The sequence below is a fragment of the Perna viridis genome, chromosome 7 (genome assembly GCF_037379345.1).
Source record: "Perna viridis isolate PV_CMFRI_1.1 ecotype Kerala chromosome 7, ASM3737934v1, whole genome shotgun sequence".
Classification (NCBI taxonomy): Eukaryota; Metazoa; Mollusca; class Bivalvia; order Mytilida; family Mytilidae; genus Perna; species Perna viridis.
The window spans coordinates 41182548-41196487 of record NC_142451.1 but is presented as its reverse complement, the minus strand read 5'-3'; the positions used below and the strand labels follow the sequence as shown (position 1 = coordinate 41196487).

Genomic DNA, 13940 nt, shown 5'->3' with positions numbered 1-13940 from the left:
TTTTTTTTCTTAATTGTAGAAAACACATTTTACCTCGAAAATGTAATGTTAAGTTACTGTACTATTTTTATATTAGATAAATACTTACGTGTGTTGCTTTCAGCGATGCATTGTAAATAATTTGATAGAAGGAAAACCGATATGTTTTACCAATGAATCTTGTTTTCGTAAATGTCATATGATTTAATATCGTAAGTACATGAACATGTACTATGTATTATGCATAGGATTTAAAACAAAGCTGGCGTTGTCTGTAACGAGAAAAAAAGATAAATATTAATGATGTTCATCTTCATTTGTAGCTTACAAAAATGTAGCTTTAAGTTTCCAACCTAACTCTATGCGCTCGATCTGAAATATTTTTTTTTCTGTGACGTGTTTGTATCCAGGATAAAAAGTTTTATTATTGTAATCAAGTAATACGAGTATATTTTTCAATAATAAAGACATTATACGTTCATTTAAAAGACAAAAGAAACACGATAAACTTACAAAACAGCACAGTAATAAATGATCCCTTTGTATATCAACCAGATAATCACATTAATATAACCTTTTCTGCAACTACCAGAGTGGTTGGGGAATATTGTGTACTATTATATTATTATAATGGGAGTCATCAATGAAATGTATTGTGGAATCAATTTGAATATGTGGGAAAATGCGGTTGCGAGTGGGTTACATGGGAGCCATGGCAAGATTGTGACGAAAAATGCAATGGCCAACGTTACAGGAATCGTAAAGATAGATTATACTCTGAAAGGACGGAATGTCCATTTGAATATACAACCTGTGCAACAGAAGCTATGGCGCATGACTTTTCGCGTTGTAATACGTGGTGTGACAATGGGGAAACTTCTGATTCGTTCAAATGTAGTTGTAAACCTGGATTATATGGGAGATGCTGTGAACTTCGTATGTATATATTTATCAAAAGTTCTGGTTCACTTTTGAATTGAAAAACATATATATATATATATATAACAACTTGTACTGAATGTTTTGAAGAAGACACTACGCTTCCGGGTCCGAGTTAGTCATTTACTTTTGTTTTTTTTTCTACGCGTTATTTCGTAATGTCATGTTCCTTGCTGTGTGTGTCTGTTTTCTTTGTCTATTCTTTATCTTTTAATTATATTCATTTGATATCCGCTAGAATCTTGATTCCCTTGATTTATCCTTCATACAAATTCCAAAATAATTAACAAATATGATAAAATTAAAGTATTTTTAATTCAAAATATTTTAATTTTCAATGGAGCATTCAGTACTAGAAAAAAAACTTGGAGGAATTTTTCACCATGTGCTTGAAAAAGAAACATTGTGTTGCTAGTGTTTTTCATATAGTGCAAAATATAAATCAGATTTTGTAATCTAGCAAATCAAAACGTTCATAAAGTGTTTGATTAAGAAAAAAAAATCACCTCTGATATTAACTAAATTAAATTTTAGCCTGTGGTTTAGTTTCATAACTATGTGTCTATGTTTGTTGGTGTTCGGTTACCCTGGAAACCTGACGAATGGAGCTTTACATGGCTCTAACTACAACTTCGGGAACGACTTTCTTACACTTGTAATAGCGGGTACAACTTAACAAGTGGTGACCAAAGAAGGAGATGTCGTCTGAAGGGGCAATTCTCAAGCAGTGGATACTGGGATGGAAGCAAGCCCAGGTGTGCATGTGAGAATTACTTACCAAATAGCTGGACAAAATTTTACGTTCAAAGCAATGTGACGCATGTGCCCTAGCTGTAAAATTATATATACTGCATCATATTAATTTTTAACAAACACAGGTCTCCAATGGGGAATACTTTCCACTCTATAAGATATGGGTGAATGGGGGCAGTGGGACGGGGGCAGCTTGCATGGGGAATCAGAATTCAGACACTGCCTATGATATATCACTCGGAAGGATCTGAAGTCTCATTTCAATATTCATTTCCTATTTCAACATTCATTATAATACTCGCCATTTAAGGACACACAGAGTTTGAAATGGTTCCTATCGACTCGGGAAGGATCAAAGATGTCTCATTTCAACATTCATTTCATTATTTGCGGTTTTAGGTCGCACAGAGGTGTTTGGAGTGGTGAGTATCTACTTGGGAGGAGGGGTCAGAGGTCTTATTTCAACATTCATTTCTTTATTTTCTATTTCAGGACACACGGAGTTGCGAATAGTCGCCATCGACTCGGAAGGATCAGAAATATCATTTTAACATTCATTTATTTTTTCTCCGTGGTAATCCATGAGTTGGACGGGTTCATAATGCACCGCCTCCACTCATCATTACAGGATTTTTTTTTAGGTTTTTCATGCGTCCTATTAATGAATCAGTATTTTTTGCCAAAAAAACTCTTTTTCAGAATTTTTTCTACATTTCTTTACTACCGGGTATAACAAACGTATATTGTTGAGTTGTACGATGGTATTAGTTATCACGAGATATCTTAAATGAAGTAAACCATCGTGAAATAGCTTGATTTACATATAAAAGTTGCGACTAAACTTGCAATTTGGTTTTTGTTTTCTTTGTTTAGTAAAGTGCAAAATATATACCTCTACCACGACGAAAAAATCGCTTCAATTGACATATTTTTCAATGTCAACACCTGTAAAACACCTGTAGTAACACCAAGGTATTAAAATTACTTGTTGAGATTTGGAACGTCTCTACTTATGGAATATTGCTATAAATGAATTTTTTGAATTTCTTTTAAAAGTAGCACAATTTTTACTCTACAACCCCATGCACAAAAAATACGTCTCAAATGTCGTATTATTCGATAGATATTTTGATCACTATGAAACCATTAAAATTGATTTTTTTTTCAAATGATTCAAAGATATTACCCTTTCACTATAAAACAGGCACCATCTCTCACTATGGGCGTTAAGATATAAAGACTTCAATGTACATTCTGATTTAAGAAATAGATGTATGTTCTACGTCTGTTTATTTTAGTGAACAGTTAAACGAATTTACAGTTTTCAGGGAACAATACTGACCTGAAATTAAAAAGAGAATATCATCATTTTCATATTTTCTTCCATTTCAACTATAATTGGTACAAAACTGTGCTTTAAACAAGTTTTTATACACTTAAAACATTTTCACAGCATTTCAGCTTCCAAAGACGTTAAAGTTATGAATATTTGAACTACTTTAAGACAATTTTAGCAAAATAATTATATCGTTACCTCGCTTAAATTGCCTTAGTATAACAAGAATGATCGTTTATAGTACAAGAAATTCTGTACCCAATAAGTTTTTTTGGCATTTTTTATGAAGGTATATATGTTTCCAACTTTTAAAAGAAGCCAAACAAAGATGTTGTATACCCCTTAAGCAGTGCATGTGCCAAATGTCACAGCTTTATTACTATTTCGTGTGTTATTATTCATTTATTATTATCATGAATTGAAAGAGTCTGTCAGTTTTCAAAGAAGGATTGGATGGTGATTGACATACCTATACCCCACTTCGGTAAACAAATGATAACGTATGACTTGAGAACGTGTACACTTGTACATTTTAACCAAAAGGATCATTCAATCCTCTCTATAAAAGTTCATACTTTTGAAAAAATATACCATCCAACGAACAGTCCTGCCCTAAGTAAAAGGCATCGAAAGGACAAGAGAGGAATGTTGGACACGCAGATTTCGTACTGCAATACCTTACGGTTCAATGACAACATCAAAAGTATAGGAAACAATTCAAGCCAATATAACAATTACGTAAATGTGATGAATTTGTTTGACAAAATAAAAGAGGGAAAAGGAGACGTGGCTATGGTTAGTAAAAATCATGAAAGATGCATGATGTCTCCATAGATGATCTTCCTTTCATACAAAAACCTCTTCGACTTCATCACATTAAAACTTAAGTCTATTCGACACCTCTTATTTTACTACTTTGCCTTTACAAAACGAGTCTTGACAATCCTGGTTCTGAACCTACCTCATCATTATAGAGACTTTAGGTCATCATTTCGGATAGACCGGTTTGTGTTAAAGGATAAGATGAAGAAGAAACGATTATTTCTTCCAACAAAGGTATAAATGAAACTTATTTGGCTAACATACTCCATCACAAAAAACCCTCCCGTATTTGAAAGACAAATCAATACCGATTATTTCATATTTTTATTCTTCAACTATTGCATCCAAAATTTTCAATTATAAAAGGCTATTGCAGGACCTCGAGAATAAGGACTTTAAGGCTAAACCACCTGACAGTTCTTGGCCCTTCCGGTCACTTCATTACGAGACATTTTAACATCATTGAAAACGGATCTCTTCGTAAGGTCCTTTCTAAAAATCCCAAGTACTGTGCACCATGCTCCATAAATTGGAATTATAATTTAATAATGTTTACAGATACCTTGGAGGACTATGCAAGAAAATGGATAAAACGAGAACAAGGCATTGATTCACTGTTAGATTGGGAAAAAGCTGTGAAGTCTGTAACTTTGAAACGAATGAAAGTTTTAAATAGGTTAATGAATGTCAATGTTCAAAACCCAGATGTAGCAAAAACATTGTCTATTATACATGACAAAAATGTTGTCGTACCAGCAGAACTACAACTAATCTGCAAAACACATAACATCCAATGCTTGTTACAGAGACAGATGTAGAAAGTAATAACAGTAATAAAATCTATACTGCTATAAAACTCTCTACAGAAGAGATAGCAGAAAACCATCTGTATTATTCTCTTTTTGGTCTCCCTACCAAAGTCGATGATTGTAATCTACTGTCTATGAACTGGATTCCTTAACTTCAAAAGAATCGATACAAGCAACGCTACATAGCTGGATCTGCAAATTGTGCCACCAAACCGCTTTTAAAACTTTTAACTTCTGTACTCACAGCAGTCAAAGAGGGAATCCAGTTATACCACGACACGTGTAACTCCTGTAGTGGTATTAATTCAATGTGGATCCTGAAAAATTCGAAAGATCTTTTGGAAACCCTCAATTCATGAATATTGTCAGAATACAATAGCATTAAAACCTATAATTTTTCAACTCTTTATACTTCTATTCCCACTACTCAGTTAAAATTCCGATTCAAAAACATTATACATCGTTGTTACTCCAAAACAGACGGAACACCTAGATCATATCTCTAGAACATCTTTCAAATACAATGAAGAAGATGTTTTCAATTAAAATTTTATTGACAACATATTTGTCTAGTGTGCTGACCGCGTTTTTCAACAAACAGTCGGCATTCCAATGGAAAAAAAATTGTGCTCCTTCAATCACTGACCTATTTCTTCACTCTTATTAGGCTGATTTAATTGCTGATCAAAAGGGAGGAACGTCATTCGTATTATCAACTTTTTTTTTCATTTGTGGCAAAACCCCGTCAGCACCTGCGTATGGTGTTATTGTAAAGCGGAATTTTGTATCTATACTCGGCGTCACATAAATAACATACTGTTAAAATTTGAATAAAAATATTTTCTACGACTTTATTGACACCTACCATCGTTTAAATTGTCTGAAATGACTTGCTCATTCGTTTAGCCAAACGGCTTCTCCCTAAACATTGAATCGTTAAATTCCGGTCAGATTTTAATTCTCGGTGCCAATATTTACATTGTAAAAAGTCGGCCATGTTTACAGTGATCGGTTTGGTAGGAGATGTTGTTTACGTTTAAATGGTTTGTCCAAAAACCGAAGAACCTAGAATGCATTTCGGCGTTATTTCGAATATCTCGGATTTATTTTACGCGAACAACGTACAATACCGAGAAGTTGATCAAGCAGACGATTGTCACCGGAGTTCGACGGGAATTTACGAACTTCGTTTGTAAACAAATCGTCCCGTAGAAACCAACATGGCGGATATTAGTATGGGATTTTCCCGTAAGGATTTGTTACGCATGATTTAAGCTAATAAGCGACTCGTTGGTACTAACACGTCATGTGTATTTGCGAACTATCTTCATATTAAATAAAAGAGAGACAACTCTAGCGGTAAGTCCCGACGGTTTAAAAAGGAGAGCTTCAATTCGAAAATGTGTTGTATGTGACGTCGAGTATAGATGACATATATGTATGACAACTATCCATCATGTGTACTAACTTGAAACACAAAATACTACTAATATGAGTGTCAGAACATAAACTATTGTTAAACCGATGATATTAGAAAAAAAACTAAATCATTTACAAAATAAAATATATGAATCCGGAAAATCCTTTTTCTATTTTACAATTTACAATTATTGCAACTTTAGCGCCTGTTCTGGTTTGACACATATATATCTTCATCTGAAACTCACAGCGGGTACTATTGGCAGTATATACATGCCATAAACAAGCATTTTTGTTCGTATTGACACTCGTTTTAAATGAAGAAAGGCATCATTTGCGTTGCCTTGAAGTAATTTAAAATATTATCGGGGCTCATTTGCTCATTCGCATGCTTAAACGCTATGAGATTGTAATAATTTGTTTACAGTACAATATCAAGGACAGTTGCCACTTGCTGGTGAGACGGAAGTAAATATGAAGTTCCGAAAATTCTCGTTTTTATGATAAGTCAGTTTTGTCATTTAAAAAACAAAGGAAAAAATCCTAAAATAAATTAGAGTACTTCAAATTTTGAAATAAAAATGCTTAAAATATTTGTGCTGTTTCAATTTGCAAATAATTAACATTTTCCTTCTTATCTAGGGTAGGGGTGGCAAATTTTCAGTTTTTCATATACGTTGATGTTGAATAAATCAGATGTTATTTACTAAGGCTCGTGTGAAAATTAAGTGTAAATGTACCGAAGTAGAAGAGAAGTGGCATTCATTTATGAGTTCACGAACATCTTAGATATAAAAATTGAACATCATATCCTATGACACCCCTCAACTAATTTCTAGAAAAGGAAAAAAAGAACTAAGAAAGAAATTCTTTTTTTGCACCGGTGGATAATTATGTAATTATTGTGAGACGATGATATTATACAAAAGTATTACGTGATAAAATGGCTAACTAAAGGACGTTCCAATCCATAAATTCTACAGATAGTGAAGTATCTAAAGAACATAATAAATCAGATGCTTTGACCACATGATCGCTCCGTTCCGACTTTAAACTGAATACCAAAACTTATCATCTTCCAAATATACAGAAGAAGATGTTAATAAAATGCTTGAATTTTTAATTGACAACATATTTGTCCAGTGTGGTGGACGCGTTTTTCACGGTCGGTATTCCAATGGAAACGAATTGTGCTCCTCTACTTGCTGATCTGATCCGAAAGAAAGAATATCGTTTAGCTGGATCCTTTATTCCCAGTTTCCGCTATATAGATGACGTTTTATCTTTGAACAATTTGGGGATTTGATACATAGCATCTACCCTGAAGAATTTGAGATAAAGGATACTACAGACACTGTGAAGTCAGCCTCACATTTCGACCTTCACTTAGAAATCGATGTTAAAGGAAAACTATTGACCAAACTTTACGACAAACGTGATGACTTTTCATTCAGAATTGTCAACTTTCCTTCTATCTGTGGCAACATGCCTTCAGCACCTGTGTATGGAGTATTTATATTACATGTCATACGTTATGCCAGAGCTTGCCGAAACTACGCAGACTTTTTGTATCGCGCTAGAATTCTAACAAATAGGCTTCTGGAACAGGGTTATGTTGCTACAAGATTGAAGTCTTCGCTACAGAAGTTTTATGGTCGTCATAATGAACTTGTGTATCCATCTGCACCATGAAAACTGATTTGTTCAACGTGTCATAGTTTTCCTTTTCTCTATTGTCTACCCTGGATTTGACTTTTAATGAGCAACTCGGCAGGTGTTTCTAGAAAAGCATAGGACGCTTACCCTACCATTGCATCTGGTCCATGCTCCCAGTCCGAGTTGCTCATCTGCTTTTGTTGCTTTTTGTGTATGGTTTTAGTTACTTTATGTTCTTTGTTGTGTATGTCTATTTTCCATGTCTGGTATTTGTCCTTTTATTACATTCTTTTGATTACCGCTATAACTTTGGTTCCCTTGATTACGCCTTCATAAAAAGCCGTTCAAATTACGTTTTATTTACATTTCTAGCAAATGTATTACTATAAATGTTTCAAAATTATTAACATGCATTTGAACCACTATTAAAATCTTTGAAATGAATGCTATGAAATAAATTATGTAAACTAATTCTTAGCGTTTAATATTCATAACTTTGAATATTCGTATGATAGGGTTGATAGTTATGATTATTCTACCCTGTATAGAACGTTGCGACATACGCGTATCAATGAAAAGGTGTCATATTAGATTGACTTGTCTTTTGATCAATCTGGCTTCTAATTCAATATTGCAATAACTTTAATGAATTTTGAAGTAATTAAAGACGAGGTGAATACATTAATTGGAGTACTAAAGCATGATCAATACTAGTGGAACTGCCAACATTTTTATTCGATTTGGTATTGTTCAATGCAGAAAGAACGTAGTTATTCTAATGGGTATCAATTGTGCTCCTCACATTACCGATATGTTTCACTACTGTAAAAATTCACAGTTCAAGGCATTACTCTTTAAAGATTCTTCTTAACATGATAATTTATTGTCAATAATACTTTTAGATATTTTGATGATGTTTGGCCGTAAATAATTCGAACTTTGAAAAATATGTTCCAGATATCTACCCAAAAGAACTTAAGTTGACCAAGTCTAACATAAACAGTACGTGTACCATTTTTCTTGATCTAGATATACATCTAGAAAATGGCAGCCTTCATACATATATTTATGACAAAAGAGAATATTTTGATTTCTCTATTGTAAATTGTCCGTTTCCCCTCGTATTCTCTCCTGAAATATTGCTTCAGGATTTGTTAATTATTTGTGAAAAAAAACGCCTTTGATGTTTTCCCGATAATAATTTCTAATATTATATTCGAATGTTAAAGGAAAAAAAGAGACAACTTGAGTTCCGTGAAAAACCCACTGAACATGTATTGCTTTTAAGGTCTACATATACTATAATCTTACATAACAATTTCCCTTCCTGTATTTTGATCTGTATTTTTATTTTAAAAAACCTTAAATCAACTTAACCAAAATAATTGCCAAGTACATACAATATCTATATATTTTATCTAAAAACCGCAAAAATTGAATTGAAAGCTACAACTGTATTTTTATCTGTTACTGTTCCTTTGTTTTTAGTCTAAACTGCAAACTAAATCCGATTATATGGTTAAAGATACCTATTAGTTAATCAATGTAAATGAAAAATCCCAAGATATTGAAGTCTTTGTATTTCAGATGTTATGTCCTGTAACAGTGGCCCATGCAAAAATGGCGCAACATGTGTAAATTTGCCAGATGATTATACATGTAAATGTGTACATTAATGGTCCGGAAAGCGATGTAGGAAAAGGCAAGTTTCAAAACAGACAAGTTTTGTTACACAAAACATGTAAAAGCAATGTCGCTGTGAAATTTCATCGTATATATGATCAGAGCAGAAATTAAAACCGTTAAAATTAGACTGTTTTGGCAAAAACCTTTACTAGTTAAGTCTTTAATCATTATTTGTCGGTTTGCAAAATTGGGCAAGCCACAAATTCTACCAATGCTTTTCAAATTGGAAGTTATTTTTTTCTTTTCACAAATTATTATTTACCCTTTCTTATCTTAATATATGGATTGCTCGGACATGCGGCCGCTTTGCATTTAAAAGAGGTATGTTCAATTTATATCAAAGCTGTTCATGACTTGGTCCTATTCTATCAAAACTACTTTTGACAAATGTTTAGTTGTTGTAGCATGTGGAAAATATATCAAGACCGAAATAAACATTGACCAACCTCCAATTGTTGTAAGACATCATTTGACATTGCATAAAATGATACTTTGAGACGTCATTTTGAAGCGTTTTTGCTATAACAATTCGTATTTGGCAATAAGATTTTTAATTAAGTAAGCTAAGATTTTCACTAAATAACATTGACAGGATGGGAAACCGATGGAAACTAATATTACCGTTTTCTGTCAGCGATTTTATATCTGTACTACTGCAAGAATTGCATTCATAAAGGCTAATTTTATCCCGAGCTCATCTTATAATACACGAGCTGTCGCGTGCTTAAACAGCTACGAAGCTGTTTTACAAATTTAAGTAGTTCTGATATCAACCAAAACGTGAAAAAATTAGTTTGATATAAATTTGACTTTAAAATTGTTTTAAAAAAAAATAATAATAATTCTAATATTACCAACTTGTTTATTGACGAATTTTTTATTTATATAATATCAAAGTAGCAGTTTTCACAACAAATAAAATGCATTTTGAAATGATAAGCTCCCTCCTTTTGCGTTGACACTTTGGAACAATCGGAGGCAATTTCGGAGCACTTCGAATCTTCTCCAAAAATAATGTGATATCGTATACAGTGTATCGGGAACTTTTTGCGCATAGACCTATTTTGCAGTTTGAAAGGGAAAGTAGCAAAGTAAATATTCGCTATGTTTAAATTTCGCGTTTTACAAAACATACTCGAAAATTTCCCTTCATGCAACGTACATAAACAACGTCCTAACTTGAATTAAAAAAAATCAGAAAAAGTAACTTCATGTGGCGATCAGTAAATCATGACATGTGTATAGATAAAAGGTGTCTTTAAGGGCACTGCAAGGGTTGTTGAAATTAAATGGTATCTTGATTTATTGATTTGATTCAATTGAATAAACAAAATTATTTATATATCATGAATTTGCCCTATTCTGACATTATCATGGCAAGGAAAGACGAATAGTTAAAAAAAAGTCTGTTATGAAGTGAATTGCGCAATGCCACGTGCTTTCGTTAAATTGATTTGATGGTTGGCACCCAATCTGACGGATTAGAAACTGGCGATTCGTTCATGTGTCCAACCGATCTATACTCAGGGTGTCAAAATGTTTTGCCTGGTAAACAATCTTACCTGTAACTGACCTTTTGAAGTAAACTTTATTTAGACAAAGATCCAAGGGACAGAACGACATAACATTTTAGGGAGCAGCCATTTGATTTTTATGGGTCCTAGTTTCAAATTTGTACCAAGTCTTTTATTTTTAGAAAGTATAGATTCAGCATTTCTATTTTGTTTTTCTCTTGGCCTGTCCTGTCAATTTATTTCTGTAAGGTATCAATGCTGTCTTTTATCTCACATCTGATCCTAGCTCCCTCCCCCATAAGAATCGATCATTAGTTACTTTAACTCAGATTTCCTGATGGATTCCTTTTTTAATGTTTAACTAAAGTCAATATCTAGGACAATAATTATCGAAATGTTTTATGCATAGATTTAAACATACATTAAATTTAGTGCTGAAACATTGCTAAGTGTTAATTTACATGTATATAACACACAAGTATAAATCAAACTTAGGACAAAATGTTTTATAACTTCTATATAATATTAACAGCAACAGTGTAAGCAACATATTTTATAATAAATATAAAGCTGTCAAAAACAATATTAGGAAGCTAAAATTCATACAGTCCTGTTCCTAAATGTATTATGCAGTGCAAGCTAGCATTAATTTTCTTGCAAGAATTGCCATTTCTTTAAATTTAGATGAATTGAGATATTTTAAGCTATGATCCAGCTAAATACAAATACCAATAAACATAAGATAATAAAATGTTCATTCAAATCTGTCAATTTGTCTCCAATTATTGCTAGATTGCACTGCTCTAGATATTTAGGCTCCAGCATATTTGCATTTCCGAACAAAAAAATCTGTTCTGGTAATTTTTTTACATTTTGCTTAAAATTTCATGTTTACATTTCTGTCATTAGCAAAATATGGCTGTACCATGTTTTCTGAAGGATGCATAAAGAAACATTCAGCAATGTTTTCAGAAATATAACAATTGCATCCTTAATATGTTGACTAAAATTATCTTGACAGTAAATATCCTAGATTTTGACTTCAGCAATATGTTAAGGGAATTGTTCGCCGCGTCTTCTTTTAACGTTCTTTATGTACCCGCGAACATAGAGAAAATTGGACACACTGATTTACAGTAGTTTTCGGCTAAATACAATGATATATTTCAGGGTCGTTTTTCAGTTCTTTTCTGTACATTTATTACTATAAAAAGAATGATAATCAAATAAAAATTGATTCTTTTGAAATGTTTAAAGCTGTCCTACCCCCATCAATGACCAAGTGTCCAAACTACATGGATATTGAAACATCTGAACTAGAAGTATTTGTTAATTGGACCGATCCGATCTTTTGGGATCCACACGGCAATGAAGTTAAGGTTTCCTTTCACTATCTAAAGACCAGTTGGATATTTCCTTGGGGAGACTTTACGGTCAGTTACTCGGCGCAAAAATTAACACTGGAATGAAGACTAAGTGTGTATTCGATATCAAGATCAGACGTAAGTGCTATATGTTGTGAACACATGAAATAAGAACTTTATAGATGAGAGCTAATACTGTACATTTTTCCTATATGGAGTCGGAAATGTATAATAACATCCGAATTCCTTATTATTTTTTCTTATATACATATTGCCGAAAGCAGAATGAAAAATACGGTAAATTCTGTATTTTTTATTGATTTCAAATCATTACCTACATGAAAGTAGTCTATATGTTGTTTTTGTTTTTTAACAGCGGGAGAACCTTATGTGACAATATTCCAGAAACTCAAATAGGGCTTCTAGTACAAAATATGTCAATAGTCAATAAATTAAATAAATTTAGTAAATTAAATACATTAATGAATATTGCTATTTGTGGAGTCCATTCAATAAAGTTTGGTCCCGTGCAGGTCCGGGTATCAAAAGAATAGGCCAGCAACGGCGCTAAGCTTGTCGTAAAAGACGACTAAATAGCCGGGGGCTAGGCGCTCTGCCCACAGAACAACTGGGTTGTGTGCCCCAGGTGGAAAGGGGTAACCCTGGCGTGTTACATGCTGGGGTTGTCAGGCTATAGTACGGAAAACCTGACCGCAAACTAAGAGGCGCACCGTGTTGGGAAAGACTCCACGTTCTTCGCACATTAAAGAACCCTGCTGTGGTATTCGATAGGAGTAGGAACCTTTGCGCTCCGCCACATGAGGCTAAATTGCCCGACCCTACCCATCCCTCCCTTTTTCTTGTGGCAATCAAAATTTGTTGACCATATTAATCTTGTGTCCCATCCTTTTTGTCATTTCATCATCATTCATGTTCATTTTATCAACCAATTTCATGTTCATCGCCTGAATATAGATGAAATATTGCTGCTCGGGCGTTATACCCCAACACTCAATCAATCAATAAAGTTTGTTTATATCCGTCCGGTTTCTCTATGTTTCATTTTTTTCTACTTCCTCTCCGGTTTAATTACTTCATATTTGTCCCCATAAAACTAGTTTAACTCTACACCAGACCTGCACCTGTCCATTTTCAGGAGATGGTGGTCATTATTGTGTCTTTGTGTCGTTATACAATGTTCCCTTTTATCAAGACTCGTCGGTTTTATTTAAAAAAATAACTAACTTACTTGTTTTAGCTCATTCATGTGGGCCATTAAAACTAAACCTCCAGCTAATAGGACAATAATTTGAAACAACTGGAAAGCAGAATTTGGAAAAAATTGTCTTGATCTTTGTGATGTAAACCATACCGTGGGGAGAGGATTCCTTCCCAACCAATGGTATGTCTGCGTATCTTCTGGTTCATGGCTGCCAACTAATGTTACCAAATGTTAAGGTACTAGAATATTTAACATTTTGTAATTCAAATCCAATTAGCATGTACCCTTTTCGTGCACTATGATTAGTTGATCTGCTTCTCAGCGATTACAGTCTTTAAAATTAAAATTTATAACTATTTAAATTCCGTGTATATGTCGTAAACAAATATGGATACAATCGCTATGAAAAAAGAATGAGCATATTAAAGGCCTGAAACGGTA

The 13940-nt window shown here is 33.4% G+C and overlaps 1 pseudogene; it reads left to right on the top strand.

Moving 5' to 3' along the window:
• The first annotated feature begins 1474 nt into the window (after positions 1–1474).
• On the top strand, positions 1475–13734 carry LOC148612730 (fibulin-7-like; annotated as a pseudogene).
• Positions 13735–13940: the final 206 nt, after the last annotated feature.